At 40.9% G+C, this 18,666-nt stretch overlaps 1 protein-coding gene across 1 annotated transcript in view; it reads left to right on the forward strand.

Moving 5' to 3' along the window:
- The first annotated feature begins 10,903 nt into the window (after positions 1–10,903).
- The window catches only part of TRPC5 (transient receptor potential cation channel subfamily C member 5), a 327,735-nt gene continuing 319,972 nt past the window's right edge, over positions 10,904–18,666 (forward strand). Inside the window, exon 1 of the mRNA XM_007992610.3 lies at positions 10,904–11,851. The gene's annotated coding sequence lies outside the window, so the exon portion shown is untranslated. The remainder of the gene's footprint in view (positions 11,852–18,666) is intronic.

An 18,666-nucleotide genomic window follows, 5' to 3' on the forward strand; every position in this document is an offset into this window, starting at 1 on the left:
TGATAGGCCATATATTAATAGTTATTATGAGTTCTTAAGTAGGGAAGTGTCTTGATTTAAAAGGATACTTTCAGAAGATTACTCAAACAGGATATATTGGAGGTGCCAAAACCCAATGCAAAGACATGATTCAGAAGTCTTCTGTAATTATCCAGGTGTGGAGCAATGAATATAGGAGTAGTAGTGGAAATGAATAGAATAAATCTAATCCAAGTGACAGAGAAGAACTGGCAATTGCACTTAGAGACTGTATGAGAATGGGGGACTAAGGGAGAGGGAGGAGGCCAAGATAACCTTAAGCCTTGAGGACTGGGATAACAGAACTCCTAGTTATATTTCACTTATTAAAGTGAAATGAATTTTCTGGTGTGTTAGTCCATTTTCACGCTGCTGATAAAGACATACCAGAGACTGTGCAATTTAGAGGTTTAATTGGACTTACAGTTCCACATGGCTAGAGAGGCCTCACAATCATGGCAGAAGGTAAAGAGGAGCAAATCACATCTTATGTGGATAGCAGCAGGCAAAGAGAGAGCTCGTACAGAGAAACTCCCATTTTTAAAACCATCAGATCTCATGAGACCCATTCACTATCACGAGAACAATACAGGAAAGACCCGCCCCATGACTGAATCATCTCTCACCAGGTCCATCCCACAACACATGGGAATTATGGGAGCTACAAGATGAGAGCTGGGTGCACACACAAAGCCAAACCGTATCATCTGATGGGATGCAATCAATTTCAGAACCACTGATGAGATGCAATCAATTTCAACAACCACTGAGTTTGAACTGACGGTTTAACATTTAAGTGAATAGATATGGGAGTGAGAGGCAGACTTGCATGTCTCTGAGAGAAAATGAGGAAGTACATATAGAAGTAAGGGTTTTCTGTTTCACAGTTATTGCATGAATATATGAGCAAGAATAGATTTACAGCTTTCCCATACTGGTCTTTTAAAAAGCAGAATCCCAAAGCAGAAGAGAAAATCAACCAAACCCAAAAGCAAGCAAATGAGAAATTGAGGAACAAAAAATATTTTATATATAGACAAAGACAGCAACGTAGCAGAAGTAAGTTCTTTCTTACAGTAATTACTTTAAACATAAATTGATTAAACTGTCCAATTAAAAGGCAGAGATAGGCAGAACAGACTTTAAAAGCAAGATTCAACTATATGCTATCTAAAAGAAGTAGACTTTAGATCCAAAGACACAAAAGTGAAAGGACAAAAAAGATAGTCCATGCAAATAGCTAACAAAAAAGGCCTAGGATACCTATAATAATATCTTACAAAATAAACTATAAGTCAAAAATTATTACAAGAGACAAAGAAAGATATTGTATATTGGTAAAAGGGTCAATTAATCAAGAAAACAACAATTATAAACATACAGGCACCAAACAACAGAAAACCCAAATATATAAAGCAAGGATTAAAGGGAGAAATATGCAGTTTTACAATAATAGTTGGATACTTCGATACCCCACTTTCAATAATAGATAGAATAAGACAGACAATCAATAAGAAAATAGAAGACTTGAAGAAAACTATAAGCCAACTAGATGTAACAGATATATACAGAACATGTCTCTACTAAAAAATACCAAAAAAAAAAAAAAAAAAACTAGCCGGGCGAGGTGGCGGGCGCCTGTAGTCCCAGCTGCTCAGGGGGCTGAGGCAGGAGAATGGCGTGAACCCGGGAGGCGGAGCTGGCAGTGAGCTAAGATCTGGCCACTGCACTCCAGCCTGGGCGACAGAGCGAGACTCCGTCTCAAAAAAAAAAAAAAAAAAAAAAGAGAACATGTCACCCCAAAACATCAGAATAAACATTATTTTTAAGTGCACGTGGAACATGCTCCAGAATAGACTGTATGTTAGGGCACAAAACAAGTCCTCAATTTACAAACACTGAAATAAGGCAAAGTATCCTATCTGACCATGATGAAGTAAAGTTAGAAACAGAAATCAATAACAGAAGAAAAACAAAATTGTACAAATATGTGGACATTAAATAACAAACCCTTAAACAACAAATATATCAAAGAAGAAATCACAAAAAAATTTAAAAACACTTTGAGAAGAATGAAGATGAAAATTCAATATACCAATCTTATGTGGTACAGTGAAAGCAATATTCCAACTGACATTTATATTATATACACATACATTAAAAAAGAACAACCTAAATTAATACCGTGGCTTACATTTAAGGAACTAGTAATAGAACAAATTAAACCCACAGCTAGCAGTAGGTAGATAGTAATTATGAGACAAGAGATAAATAAAACAAATATTAGAAAAACATTACAGAATATTAACAAAAGTAAAAGTTAATCCTTTGAAAAGATTAACAATATTAAGAACATTTAGCTAGACTGATAGAAAAAGAAGGAAAGATTCAAATTATAAAATCAGAAATGAAAGTGGGGACATTACTTTCAATATTAAAGAAATAAAAATAATCATAAGAGAAAATAATGAATAATTACACACCAAGAAATCAGATAACCTTGATGAAATGGAAAAATTACTAAAAACACACAAACTATTAAAATTGACACAAGAAGAAATAGAAATTCTGAAAATATAACAAGTAAAGTGAATGAATCACTGATCAATCCACCCCTTGCCCCCTTAAGAAGCCCAGGACCAAATAACTTCATTGGTGAATTCTATCAGATATTTAAAGAATAATTAAGAGCAATTCTTGTCTAAATCTTCTAAAAAAATTATAATCGGGGAGGATACTTTCTAACTCCTCCTATAAGCCCACCATTACTCTGATGCCAAAGCGAGACCAAGATAGCACAAGAAACAAAACTACAGAGCAATATTACTTATTTATATGGGTACAAAAATCCCCAATAAAATACTAGTAAACCAAATCTAGTCGCATCCCACCATGACTGAGTGGGATTAATCCCAGGAACGTACAGTTGGTTAAACATTATTTTAAAATCTATTAATATCAATGTGATATATGAATTAATAGAATGAGGGAAAAAACCACATGAACATCTCAATTAATGCAGGAAAAAAAGATTTGACAAAACTCAACACCCTTTCATGATTAAACCACTCAACAAAGTAGGAACTGAAAGCAGCTCCTTCAACCTGATAAAGGATATTTATTAAAAACTCACAGTTAACATCATAATCAGGGGTGAAAATTTTAAATATTTTCCCCTAAGATTAGGAACAAGACAAGGTTGTCCACATTTTTATTCCTATTTAACATGGTACTGGAAGTTCTATCAAGAGCAATTAGACAAGAAATAATAAATGGCATCTAAATTAGGAAGAAGTAAAACCACCTCTATTCACAGATTATATGATCTTATATATAAGAAATCCTAAAGAATCCATAAAACAATTATTAGAACAATGAAAAAATTTGGCAAAATTGCAGAGTACACGATCAACATGTAAAAGTCATTTGTTTCTGTAAACTAGTAATGGAAAATCAAAAAATGAAATTCAGTAATCAATAGTATCAAAAAGAATAAGATATTTGGGAATAAATTTAACCAAGAAGGTACAAGACTTCCACACTGAAAACTACAAAACACTGCTGAAAGTAATTAAGGAAGAACTAAATAAATGGAAAGACATCATTGTACCATGGATTAGAATACAATATTGTTGAGATGCAGATACTTCCCAAACTATCAACAGATTCAATGTACTCACTATCGAAAGCCTAAAGGATTTTTTTGAAGAAATGGAAATGCTGATCTGCATTTGGATTTAAGGAATCCTGAACAGCCAAAACAATCTTAACAGTCTTGAAAAAGAATACCAATGTTGGAGGACTCACACTTCCCATTTTCAAAACTTAATTCAAAGATAATAGTAATAAAAACGGTGTGGTATGGCATAAAGGTGGATCTATAGACCAGTGGAATAGAATTGAAGGTTCAAAAGTAAACCTGTATGTCTATGGCCAATTGATTTTTTACAAGGTGCCAATATCATTTGATCAGGAAAGAATGGTCTCTTCAATAAGTGATACTGGGACAACTAGATAGTCACATGCCAAAGAATGAAGTTAGACCCCATCTCACACCATATACAAAAATTAATTCGAAGTGGTTTAAAGATCTTAACATAAGAGCTAAAACCATAAAACATAGGAGAAAACACAAGAGTAAATCTTTATGAGCTTGGATTGTGCTACGGTTCCTTAAATATGACACCAAAAGCATAAGTAACAAAAGAAAAACAGATAAACTGGGCTTCAATAAGCTTTAATACCTTTGTACATCAGAGGACACTATCACAAAAATAAGAAGACAACCTAGAGAATGAGATAAAATATTTGCAATATTTAGATATATTGGATAAGGGACTAGTTTACGGAACATTTAAAGAACATTTATAACTCAACAACAAAAGGACAGTCAACCCAATTTCAAAAGTGGGCAAAAGGACTTGAATGGACATTTCTCCAAAGAAGATATACAATGGGTGCATAAGCATGTGAAAAGATATTCAGCATCACTTGTCACTAAGGAAATGCAAACCAAATCGGCAATGAGATACCACTTCACACACACTAGGATGGCTGTAACCAACAAAATGGAAAATAACCAATGTTGGTGAGGATGTGGAAAAACTGGAACTCTTGCACATTATTGATAGAAATGTAAAATGGTACAGCCACTGTGGAAAACAATTTGGTGGTTCCTCAAATAGTTAAATATAGAATTACCACATAATCCAGCAATTCCTCTTAGGTTTATCTCCAAAAGATTTGAGAACATGTATTAAAATGAATACTTGTACACTAATGTTTGTAGCAGCATTATTCATAATAGGCAAAAGGTGGAAATAAGCCAAATGTCCGACATCTGATGAATGAAGTGAAATATATTATATCTCTACAATGGAACATTAGTAGGTTGTAAAAAGAAGTGAAGTACTGATTATATGCTATAACATGGACGGACCTTCGAAACATTATATTAAGTGAAAAAGAAGCTAGACCCAAAAGGTCAGATATTGTATGACTCCATTCTTTAATGAGATATCCAGAATAGCTGAATCCACAGAAACACAAAGCAAATTAGCTGTCAACAGCTGGAGGGGGCATAAATGGGGAAGTGATTGATTCAGGGATACAGGATCTTCTTTTGGTATCATGAAAATGTTTTGGAGCCAGGCGCAGTGGCTCACACCTGTAATCCCAGCTCTTAGGGAGGCAGAGGTGGGAGGACAGCTCGAGCCCAGGAGTTTGAGACCTGCCTGGGCAACATAGCGAGGCCCCGTTCTCCACAAAAAGGAAAAAAAAAAAAAAAAAGACAAAAAAAGAAAATGTTTTGGAACTAGACAGAGGTGAAGGTTGCACAACATTGTGAATATACTGAATGTCACTAAATTGTATAGTTTAAGATGATTAATTTTATGTTATGAGTCACTTCAATACAAAAAGGCAGAAAGGGAGAAGAAAGGAAATTAGCAAGTTAGTGAGCTACTGCTATATATTAGGCTCTGCGCTAGTCGTATGCATTATGCAATTAAATCCACTAAACAACACTGTGAGTCATTGCCCCCAGCTTACAGATAAGCAAACCAAGGTCCATGTAACCTAATTTCCGTAGCTAATAAACATGAATCTGGAATTCAAACCCAGGTCTGACTTCAAAGCCTACACCCTTTACCACCACCTACTCTCTAGGAACCTCCCATAGCTCGCCTCTCATTGCTCTGTCCATAAGGACTTACGCCTTTGATCAAGAATAAAGCATGGCTCACCAACTACTCCTTCACAATGGCAAACTTTCCAGAGAGAAATGCTGAAATTAAAATTTCATTTTTGCACCAAGCCCTCCCTGATATCAAAAATTGCCCATTCTTGAAAAGGTGGGGAAAACAAACTTTCATGGCCCTACTCCCAGCCTCCACAGATTTTACAAAACATCATCTGCAGTTGGGGTGATTTTTAGGAGCTTCAGGAAGTCCTCATCCCAAGGACATGCATGTTCCCTCATGCTTGAACTCTTTTTATTAAAGAGATAGAGCCCTTTTCCCCACAATTGGAAAAAAAAATTAAAAAAAGCTGAAGACCAATCTACTCCTGGGAGAGGGAACACATTAGTATAGGGATTAGGACAGATTATATTACTCCATGAGGGATAGTTTTTAATGAGCTGGGGAGGGGGCTGGCAGAGTAAAGACTAAACCTACTCTTCCTGAGGTCCCACAAAGTCAGTCACAGACCAGCAAGACACAATTGGAGCCTTGTCTGTCACTATCCTCTAAACTCAGGCAAGGTGCTTCTCAGTGGTCCAATATTCTGCAATGTCCTATGATTCTGTAATTATACTTCATAAATTTGCTCAGAGCTGGCCCCATTTGCATTGCTATTAATGGTGAGGACAGCAAAGTCCTTAGCTAATCCATGAAGTGAAGCTCTGTTTACACATCTTTTATTAAGATTAATCATTAATTAATGTAAGGCCTTATCCCTTGATTACAGGGATCCCATTCTGATATAACAGTTTAAATGTTATCTTGGAAAATGAAACATATTTTTCAATTACAGTCATTCATCGTCCCAATTCAGGCAAAGCTTTTATTTAAATAAATAATTAGTCTTGGCAATAGCATCATAATTTATGAATGTGTAAAGTTTCAATATGCTAATTGTTGGTCCCTGCATTAGTCTTTACAAGTGACATGTTGCTATGTATATGTGTGGTATTGGGCTGAGAATTATCCAAAGCGAGTAACACTGATGGAGTCCTGCCTGGCTCACTGGAAACTTATTTTCTAAGGCAAGAGCTTACTCAGCTGATTTGAACAGATATTCCATGATTCCTCCTGCGTTTTCCTTTGTTGAATTCCTGATCAAGATCCTACAACTTGCATTAGTGTTGTTTGACTTCCTGGGGTAGAGATAGTGCTGAGTGTTAACACTCATAATCACACTGAAATATTTTTTCAACACTTCATAGTATTTTAAGAATCACTTCTTTTTACCTTCCATTTCTTTTGTTTTTGCCATTGTTGGGTATTTCTCTAACATGCAAGTAGTTAGAAACTTTCCTTGAAAACAAAAACCTGCTTTCAAATTGCTCAATTTGTTACAGCCTTTGTGATGTTGTAGTCATTTTTATGCTGGATACATTGTTATGACACAAATGCCACATGCGGAGAAGTCACAAAAAAATTGTTATAGGGCTATGCTAATTAGCAAAACAAAAATGCAATCTCTATAAGGCAGAACCTCAAAGAATAAGTCACTGTTTGGGGACAAATAAGAAATAGAAGAGGGGGCCGGGCGCGGTGGCTCAGGCCTGTAATCCCAGCACTTTGGGAGGCCGAGGCGGGCGGATCACGAGGTCAGGATATCGAGACCATCCTGGCTAACACGGTGAAACCCCGTGTCTACGAAAAATACAAAAAAATTAGCCGGGCAGGGTGGTGGGCGCCTGTAGTCCCAGCTATTCGGGAGGCTGAGGCAGGAGAAAGGCATGAACCCAGGTCGCGGAGCTTGCAGTGAGAAGGGAAGGGAAGGGAAAAGGAAAGAAGGAAAGAAAGAAAGAAGGAAAGAAAGAAAGAGAAGAGGGAAAAAGTCAAGTTGGATTCAATCCAGAAACTGGTTATCTATGAAAATCAGTAACCATTTACCTTTGGGGAAAGAAAGGTCAATAGTGTCCTAGCATACTGAAGGCTGGAATTATGCCTTATAGATCTTTGCTGTAATCAATATCCTACTCATAGTGTGTGCTTGACAAGAATTTGATGGTAACCAGAAGATGGCATTGTTGATAACAATGAATTCCACCATTTATCAAAACTTAACTAATTTGTGAGGGTTCCTTTTTATGTTGTTTCCTCACAAAATATTCATTATTTTCTAAGACTTTGTTCAATGCAAAGTCTGGACATGCCATGTGGATAGAATTAAGGTTAACATATGGTCTTCAAAATGTGACATTACCTCAAATGGCACTCATTCTATATGGAGAGAGGATAATCTTACTCCCTAGTGGACATTTGGCCATGCTTGGATACATTTTTGGTTGTCACAAATGGGGGGTGGGTTGCTATTGGAATCTAGTAGATAGAGGCGAAAGATGCTACTAAACATCCTACAATGCCCAGGACAGCCCCCCACCAAAAGGAGTCATCTGGCCTAAAATATCAATAGCATCGAGGTTGAGAAACCCTGCTTAATGACTGGGAAAACCCCACTCTCTGGGTTCCTCATAACAGTTTCTCTTTACCTACCATATTACATTAAACCCTGGTCTACATATACCATTTACCACTATGGTCAAGACTGTAAGAAGAGAGGAGAAAAGAATGTCTCAATTACATTTCGACAGTCATACCTGCCATGGTATTTGAATAAACCAGGCCATGTAAGTAAACCTAGCCTAGAAGCTAGGTAGTTCTGGGCTTAAATTATTCAGATAGTAGCTTCCATTTTTGGCTTTGAGCCACTTTTGCAGATGTAGCCTCTAGTTGCAAACTACCCTGGGAGGCATACACTCTCAGTCACCAAGTGGAAAACCAGAATATTTCCCTATTGACAGAGAAGATGAGCCACCCAGCCCCAAGGCTGAGAAGCAACCTAGACAAAGCTTGGGTCCCTGCCTGAGTCAGCTTTCTAATTGCACTAGGAGATACTCTGCTAGGTTTGTTTTGAAATTCGTATAGTAATACCTGGCATTTGTATGGTGCTTTTAACTTTTGAAAGGATTTTTCTTTGTATATCCTTGATCTGAAGAGGTTAGAAGGATAGGGCAGAAACAGGATAGGGCAGGAGCAGAGAAAGAAATTTCAAGCTTATCCACAATCCAATGGGATAGCTCCAAATTTCAGAAGCACACACAATCCTCATATGTTAAAGACAAGTGCATTGTATAGAGGGTCTTTGAAGGAAACAGTTCACAAGAATAAGGATTTCACTCTCCCTGAGCACTGCTTCTGGTTCCATCTGGGCTTGGAGTGGAAGTCTCAGCTGGACTGCAGTTTGGGTAAAGAGAGGAAATACCCCCAAAGTTTTATCCAGTCACATATTCTACTCACCTTCATGCCAAAGGGAAGATGACTTAATCACAACAGAGACCTCCCTTGTTTGGGAGACTGTATATTAGTTGGCTGGTTCACAGTAAAACTGTCTTTGAATTAAAGGCAAAAAACCAAGTGATTTTTTTTTTTCAGCAACCCTCTTGGCCAATCTTTAGAAACACTTCCTGAAGTATTTAAGTTGTTAGGCAGTGGAAGCTCCACCCTCACTTCTTCCTCCCCAACACGCTTCCCCCCCCACACACACACAAACTCTTCATCCCCCAGGGTATTAATTTTCTTTTCTCCAATACCTTGCTCCCATACAAAAGCTAAATACTCTCCAGAATATCGGACGGCCTCGGGACTAGGAGGACTAAGGACAAGGGGAAAATTTGTCTTGCTTGGTGCCCCTAGCGACTTTTCCAAGGTAGGCTAGGAGGAGAGTGTCTAGGGCTTCCACTAAACATAACTAATACCAGCTTCACAGGCTCCGCAAAGAAAACACTGGGCCATTTAGGCAAGGGAGATGATTCTGGCTTTTTCAGGAGCTTACACTTAGGCTCCCAGGGTGTGCAGAGGGGGTTAAAGAGCAGCAGAAAGTACAGTGGAGCTTTCTCAGAGCTAGGGATTGTTCTGAGAATGGGTAGGGAAAAGGGTTTCAGGTACTAGCCCAGCGTCCAGCAGAGACTCACAGGCCCCTTTCCTGAGAGAGCTAGGAAGGGAGATAAAAGACAAAGCTGAGATTTGGGGCTGTGCGGCCGGGACGTGAGATGCTGCCAGCTAGCGGACCTATGTGTCTGCAGGTTGTAGGTAGAAGTCTCAGGCTTGTGGTGGGGGTAGGGCTATGTAGCCCCTTCCAGTTGAGCTCAAGGGGGTGAACATTCTGGGCGCCAGGGTATAGGGTGAAAGATACAAGTGGAGAGGTGCTTCACGTGAAAGGAAGGCGTAAAGATCAAAGAGTCGCCCAAGTGTCCGATGACACGGCCCCTCTCCCTCCACCACAGACACCACTAAGCAACTTAGCCCACTCTCCGCCCCCCCCCCCACCCCCGCCATCCTACAATATCGCTATCCCTCCCTGCATCAATCTAGGCTGGATCTTGGGAGACCGACCCTATGGGTGAGAGGGGCACGGATGGGAGAATTAGGTAGCTCCAACTAGATTAATCTAGATCTATCAAGGATCCAAGCCCGCCCGATAGGACCCCAGCGCTCCGCTGTCCCCCTGTCCTACCAGCCGCCCTCTGCCCTTACTCTCTCAGGTTCAACTCCCCTTCCCCCTGAATGACCTATGGTCGCTGGAGCAGCCTGGCCACCACCAGCCCAGAGTCCGGGCTGAGGGGGGTGGGCAAAGGTCACTGCCCAAAGCAGGGGATATTCAGGCCAAGGGGCAGAGAGAGACTCTGCTAGCCCTATGCTCCGAAGGACTCTTGTCCCTTCTACCCGCACCGGAGCTTAGCCTCCCACCTCCCCTCCCGTCTCTGCCACCACCCAGGGGAGGGGGAGGTCTGGGGAAGCAAACAAACCAGACAGAAAATTCCGTACCGGGGGGGAGAGATGAGACGGTGGGACGGGGCAGCGGGGGTTGACTTGGGGCTGCGACTGCGGCTTCCTTCCACCCCTGGCCGCCGAGCTGCAGAGAAGGCAGAAGCTGCTGCCCCTGCCGCCTGCCCCGTCCTCCCTCTTTCCCTCCCCCCTCCCCGCCTCCCCCGCCCCGCCCCGCCACTGGGAGATTGAGAGAGGCTTCCGAGGCCCCGGGGGCTGGGGGAGGTGAGGGGTGCTTTTGCCTACCACGGTTGTCTCAGTCTCTCTCTCTCTCTCTCTCTCTCTCTCTCTCTCTCTCTCTCTCTCTCTCTCTCCCCCCCTCTCTCCCTCTCTCTCTCTCTCTCTCTCTCTCTCACACACACACACACACACACACCCCACATCACAACCACGACGGGTTGTCCGCAGCTCGCAGCCACCCCAAAGGGAAGAAGAAAGAACAGGAGCAGAGGGAAGCCGGGCGCAGAAAGAAGGGAAAAGGAAGAGCTCAGGGTTGGACATTTTTGGAGACAGGGGTGGGGAGGAGAAAGGGAGCGTGCCTCCTTGATTTTCCCCTCCCCACCCCTCTTTGCTTTTCTCTCCCCTTCCCTGTATAGCATATTCCAGAAACAGCAGCAGAAAGGGACAGAAATCTCTAGTGTAGAAAAGGGTTTTGGAGGGGTGGCCAGCGCTCCCGCCAGCCGCTACCTAACAGCTGGAGCTTGAGTGTGCGTGTAAGAGTGTGAATGCGGCTGTCTCCCTCTCTCTTTCTCTCTCTCTTTCTCCTCTCTCTCCATCCCTTCCTTCCTCCTTCCTTCTCCCTTTCCTTCACACTACAGTGTCAGCTACCCCTGTCAGTTTCCCCGTGTCAGTTTCTTCCCTAGCTCTTATTGTGTGTGGCTGGCTGCGTGAAGGGAGTGGGTGCGCTTGAAGGGGCTCAGGTTGGGTTAGAGAGCTGGGAGAACAGGGCAGGGACATTGGTAGAGCAAAGAGTTTCGGGGCACTGGCGAAGGTGAAAGGTGAGGAGGGCCGATCTGTTACAGGGAAGTTTGGGAATAACTGAGCATCCAAAGGGGAAGCCAAGGTAGGAGCCAGTACTTGCGCTCGTCTTTACACCCCGCCCCTTTCCCTGTGCTTATCCGCCCACCCACCCGTCAGCCTAGAGGCCCCGGGCTGTCCCAGTCGGCTGCTGTTTGCGCGCCGCAAAAGAGGAGTCCGGCAAGACGCCGCACCACGCATCCTGGCCCGCGGACACCCAGACGACACAGATCTGATCCGAAGAAACCACTTGGCTCAGGGTAAGTCCACAGGCGGCCGGTGCACTCCATTACGCTGCCTGAGCGCTGCTGAGGGGCAAGGGGCAGCGAAGTGCAGGTTGAATGAAGATGCTGGGCTGCTGTAGGCTGAGAAGCATTGACTGACTGGCTGTGGGCTCAGGGTGGTAGGGAGCAGAGGGAGGCCAGCAACAGATTGTTTTGGAAGAGGAAATGCAGTGGGGAGAAGCTCTAGGGGTGACAGGACAAGGTGCTGCCGGCGATGACCAAAAACATCCTTTCACTGGGAATATTTTCCTGAACCACAGCTTTGTCCTGTCCCTGGAAAATGATTTGCTCCATTCTTGGGTAGATTTTAAGATCCCTGGGGAACCTGCTCCCAGGCCTCCTTAAAATCGATTAGTGTGGCCCTAGGACCAAGGATACCTGCCCTTTGTCAAAAGCAACCTTCAGAAATAGAGAGTCAGGAGCCGCATCATGAAGGTTCAGAAACCAGGGTCACCATTTACCTTCTTTGTCTTGTATCCTTCGAACTTAAGAAATGGCCAGATTTGTTTGCCTGTCTTCCTTAAAGGAATCAAAAAATGCAAATGGATGGACATCAGTCAGATCTCTGCTTCAAAGTGGACACCTCCCTCCCGCCCTACACACACATCTACTGGGACAAATGGTCATGATTATGTCCCACATATGCAGGTACTGAGCTGAATTCACAGATGCTGATCTTTCTCCATGGTCTCTTAGAATGAGATTAGGAGAAGGGCTTTTCCCCTGTGACAACCTGGGCTCTTTGGATCAGTCATGTACCTGGTGATGGTTAAGTTTTTAGCAAGGTTATTACTCCCTCTGGAAAAGCCTGAAGCGGGTAACCAGCCTGAAAGATAGAATCTCTGAACTTTACCCGAGTTTATTATAAGAGTAGGAGAGACACAGACTAATCGATAATGCTCCTTTTAGAGATTATGCATGTTAACCGTTGGCTTCAAATGAGAAATAATTAATACATTGACATGGCACACCCAGACCCACTTTCCTATTGCCATATATTTGTCTTCATGGTGTTTAGCAAGAATAACAGGTTTATATATCAGCATTCATAATTGTCTATTGTTGGTCTCATAGGTTTTTTGATGTTTAATTGATGATTTAAATTATGTCTCCTTTCCCATAAACTCTTTAAAAACTGAGATGTAAATGATGTCACATGGTACCTTTCATCATGTTTTTAAAATCTGCTTATTCTAAATCAAAAGGCATGTTAATACATTTACATAGTACGAAGTTCGTTTCAAAGCAAATATATACCCTGGGATAAAAGAAACTCACAGGGTCAAGGAGTCTCTGAAGCTCTCTCTGTGAGGTGGAAGGAAGAATTGAATGTCACCTAAAATCCACATTTTGGTCCCTGGAAGATGCTGTTTTCATAAACTTTCACTACATATATAGGGAGAGAGAGAGATAGAGAGAGAGAGAGAGTGTGTGTGTGTGTGTGTGCACGCATATGTGTATGTGTAATTTTTCAAGGACCTCAATCAACCCCATACAATCTTGGCTCTGTGCTTTTGTAATAGAGGGGAGCAGGAGGTGAATTTGTGCTTCCAAAGCACCCAGGTTCTTCTGTTTAACTTTCTATTTATTACTACGTTACCAAAATGTAATGAATTGCCTCCTTCCAACTCAGCAAATAAGACAAACGCATTCTGCATTAAGTGAAACCGTTTATGTTGCATCAGGCAATTTGTTCTAATGTTCACTGCTAAGAGAGAGCAGAATGAGGATTACTCAAGTAGGATCTGAAAAGGTGCCCATTCTGTTACTTTTTAAAGCAACCATAAGTAAGTATTTTCTTAGGTTAAAATTACACTTTCAAATAGATATACTAAAGACCGGGTTGCAGACAGGTAGGAACGAACTGGCAGCATCATAACTGAGAGAAAACTCAAAATATCAACACGAATGAAGCCTACAGTGTAGGATTTGCTCTGTTCTTGGTGATGTGAGTATCTGGCTGTTGAGGTGAGTCCTGATGGTTACCCAGGGGATAAGCAGGTGAGCAGGTTCAGAGATTCAGAACCAATGTAGCCCCCAGCTTCATTGATACTAATTCACCTGCCTTCAGTGTACATCTCAACATGGAGACCTGAACCAGATATCTGCCATCCTTCCCAGCCATAAGAGCTATAATCCTAAGATTCTGTTCTTCCTATAGCTAACAACTAAAACCGTAATGGCATGCAGAACCACAGTACTTAGAGAAGACTAGGCCAGGAAATTAGAGATGCAGGAGGGAGGAAGATGAGAGGAATATGAGAGAACCAAAGATGTTTTGAAACAAACGGAAAGAAAACTATACAGGTGTTTGCTTTGGCTGGGAATGGAATTAATCCAGAAATCAACTCATATGTGAAGCATCTTAAAATTGCCTGTATTTGACTTGCAAACACTGTGTAAACAATGATAGAATTCCATAGTACCAAGGAATTGGGAACCTTGGAGTACATTTTCAGTGTTGCCGTCTCATTTCACTCCTTACAATATTAAATTCCAATCTGCAAGCCATTCAGGTGCTTAATTATTGAATGGATATTTCAAATGTGTCATGCTGCTTTCCTGTAGCCTATTTTTGAATGTTCTAATTTATCTTTTGCCATGGCTCCATCACTGAAGGTGGTAGACTGAAGCATTTCTGCCTGTTTTACTTCTGCCGAAGGTTCCTGTTTTCACCTTAGTATACTAAGCTGTTCAGATGCCTCCTGCTAACTGAGGAAGAATATAAGGTGCAGAATCTCTCTCCCCAAAGCACTCTGTGCCACAAGATGCCACCGGCCTAATTTGGCCCAGTCATTTTCCAGGTTTTCAGGGAAAGGTATGACGAAGTTTGCAGCCTATAGACAAAAATGATGCTCATTCTAGGCAGAAGTTATTCCTCATCTTACAGATCAGGGATAAGCTAAGGCCAGCCATCATGTCCAGAGCTGGTAGCTGATATATCATAGTGTCATCCTTTGTAAAACTCAACGAAGCTTTTCTTCTGTTGATGGGCCCCTCAAACTTTGTCCAATGAGACCAGAAGACCCATACTGCCAGCAAGGAGGGATTCCTGAATGACTCAGCTGTGGTCTTATAAACAAAGTTGTACATCATGCTCAACTGAGAAGAGATGATTTAAAGACATTATAAAAGCTGATAGGGGCTAAGCAAAAATTGCAATTCGCTGGGTGAAGGGAACTTTGCAAGTTTCTTAGGTTTTGTTCTCTGTCACCAACTGTGGAGTTGGCCCTTCGATGGAGGTGGCCAATGCAATTGCCCCAGGTTTTTGCCTTAGCAAAAGGAAAGAAAAAAATAATGACAAGACACAAGCAGGGATCTTGGCAGGGTCAATTCTCTCGTTTCACCTATAGAGAAATTGAAGTCCAGAGAGTAGAAATGACTTGCCTAAAACAGACTACTAGCTAACAACAGCGGCAAAACCAAAACCCAGGACTGTTTGCTGATGCTAAATACATTTTCTGAAGCTCTCTGGAGATCTTCCCAAGAAATCGAGAGGTAACTAAAGCCAAGTTTACCAAGATCATAACCCTCTACTTCCATTCCATATTTATGTATACATGTTTATATTACATGCTACTATCATATCTTTGTGACTTACCTTCTCAACCATCACCTCCCCCTAACACACACACACTCACACACACAATCCTATCTTGCTAGCTAAGAAAACATTATATGTGCCTACAGCTAGCATATTCAGATGGAAGGCAGAATTAAACATGACAAAAATTTAGCTGCTCACATTTATGTGTCTGATCTGGCTCACACCACCAACAGCAAGGAATCTAGAAATCCCAATCTCTGCTGCACCACAGTAGTTTTGGCGAATGGAAGCTAGCAGAATCCAGTGACTATGGCTCTGGTTTTGTATACTCAGTCTCAGAATCAGCACCCCCAAATGCATGTGCAAATACACACACGCACACACACACACAAACATGCACATACAGTCACACACTTTCCGAAAAATTAAAACAAAGAAAATAGAAAAGATAAGACAGGTGGTTTTTAGAGCAGAGTACAAGAAGGAAAGGTTTGCAAAGGGATATTATCACCTTCTCTCATTTTTTAACCTTACTGCCTAATTTTCATTAATTCCACCCTAATTTATTTTAGGATCTGAGAAAATAGGCCAATGCAAACATGTTTACTACAGCCAAGAAGGATGATCTGGAAAACCTCCACATTTTAGTGAGAATATCACAAGGATAGGGAAAAGGCTAGGACTTAGTGAGCTACAGCCTTGCTACTACAAGTGTAGTCCCCACACCAGGACTGCCACCATCCCCTGGGAGCTTTCTATAAATGTAGAATCTCAGATCCTTCCCCAGACCTACTGAATAAGAATCTGCTTTTTATGCAGATCCCCAGTGGTTCATTTTTATACTAAAATTTGAGAAGCACTGGGCTAGAGCTTATCCAAAAAGCACCTGAAAGATACTTGAAAATAAACAATTACCTACCGAGCATGTAGGGACAATTCATGTGGCTTATCAATTAAAAAATAAAATATAAACTTTTTCCAGGTCCACTTATCTTGTTATTCACAGTAAAACCCTTAAGTGTGGGCAAGAGAGTTTCGTGTAAGGGGAGTAAGATCATAGGATTTGTCTATTTACCAGGACGACTTGGATTTGGGAACTCACACAGACCTGAGTTCAAATCCTGGCCCTGCTCATGAATTACTAGCTGTGTAAACATGCACTTTGCCTTTAAACCTCACAGTCCCCATCTATAAAATGGGATTAATAATAGTACCAACTGGCACTGGGCTGTCATGAAAAATTAGACACTATAAGGCACTGGGATATGGTGAACAATCAATAAATAGAAGATATAATTCATATGATTTGGCCAACAATTTTAGTTTGGTAGAAAACCAACCACTAGATGTGAAGTCTTAGGGCACCTAGCATTATTTCTAATTGACGTGAATCTTATTGGGTTTTCTACAGATAGAATGCTAAGATATACAACAGTAAAATATATTTAAATATAATGGAGGCCACTAGAAACAAATATTTTTTCAGAAGGAATTACAGGTGTCCCTAGTGGAATCACTCCATGGAAGAAGACTGAAGTCAGAAATGACCCTGTTCTATGAAGCATATCTCAAAATATTACCAAGTTAGAAAGTCAAAAGTGAGGCATTTTCTGCATGTTTGCATATATATGCAGGATGAAAAACACATGGATACACACACATACATACACACACGGACGCATCCTTTGATGGACAAACTATAAAATAATTCAAGGCTGAAATGACGTTCTAGGATCAGAACAAGGTTTCTGCCTGATAAAATCTTTAAAATGCATGAATAATAACCTCTACCTCATAACTTGCTCATGTTGCACAGTTTAATGACTTAGGTATTACTATTTTGTGGGTGAAAAAAAATAAGCAACTCCTACCTCTTCCCAGCCCATGGTGCTACCTATCTGCTCAATTTTCTCACCAGTAAAATATGATACATGTGGTACTTATAAAGCCCAAGGAATCTCTAGGCATTTGATTCTATAAAGACTTACTGACTGGCATGTGCAATCTGGGCAACCTGATTGTAAAGACACAGAGACAGACACTACCACCTCTGGGTCCCAGTCGTTTGGTATGTTCCGGACCTCCAGCTTCCCCTGATTTTCAATAGTATCAGATTAGTAAAGTATCAATACTCTTATAATAGACAATATATATCTCTAATTGTTAAGATTTCTGTGATCACCCTAAATAAACAATAGCAAGTGTTATCAATCATTGACTATCTTTATATTAGTTTTCTATTGCTGCCATAACAAATTCTCACAACCTTATCAATTTAAAACAACACAAATTTATTATTGTTGTAGTTCTGTAGTTCTGAAGTCTGATACAGGGATCACTGGGCTAAAATCAAGGTTTCAGCAGGACTGCCTTCCCTTCTGGAGGCTCTAGCAGGGAATCTACTTCCTCACTTACTCAGATTGTTGGCCTAATTCACTTCCTTGAGGTTATAACTGAAGTCCTAATTTCTTTGGTGGCTATCAGCTGAAGCTCATTCCTAACTTCTAGAGACAACCAACATTCCTTAGTGCATGGCCCCATTCCTCTGACTTCAAAGCCAGCAAGGGCCTGTTAGGTATCCCCTTACACTTTGATGAGGGGGCACTCAGCTGGCTAACTCCTGTCTCTTCTCCCTTTGCATCTCTCTCTGGCTGACTGTTCTGCCTTCCTCTTCTGCTTTGTTTTGTGCTTACATTGGGTCCACTGACATAATCCAGGATTATCTCCTATTTTAAAGTCTGCTAATTAGAAACTTCAATTATATCTGAAAAATCTTTTTTACCATGTAACATATCATATTCACAGGTTCTGGGAATAAGGGAATTGACATATTTAGGGGGTGGCCATATCTTGTCTACCATAATCCTCTGTGTGTTGAGTGCTACAAATAATGTGGTCTTAAATGACATTCACTACAGTTTCTATATGATAGGTATTATTATTATTCCCATTTAACAGATGGGGAAACAAGATGAGACAAGTTAACTGGTGTGTTTACCACTGCACAGCTTGTGAATGGTGGAGGCAGGGTTGGAACACAGGTCACTCTTCCTCCAAATCTTGAATTTTCCCTATTGGCTTACATTATGTAGCTGCCTCATTGTTGGAAAGCTCTTTTGGTGGTTTTTGTTTCACTTGTTGTCGTTATTTTGTTTTTTATCTTTTTTTTTTTTTCACGTTTTTGAATAGGTAATTTATGTTCATGGTTTAAAAATAAAAATACATAAAAAGGTATTCAGTTTTC

Source organism: Chlorocebus sabaeus, chromosome X (genome assembly GCF_047675955.1).
Source record: "Chlorocebus sabaeus isolate Y175 chromosome X, mChlSab1.0.hap1, whole genome shotgun sequence".
In the NCBI taxonomy this organism is placed as follows: Eukaryota; Metazoa; Chordata; class Mammalia; order Primates; family Cercopithecidae; genus Chlorocebus; species Chlorocebus sabaeus.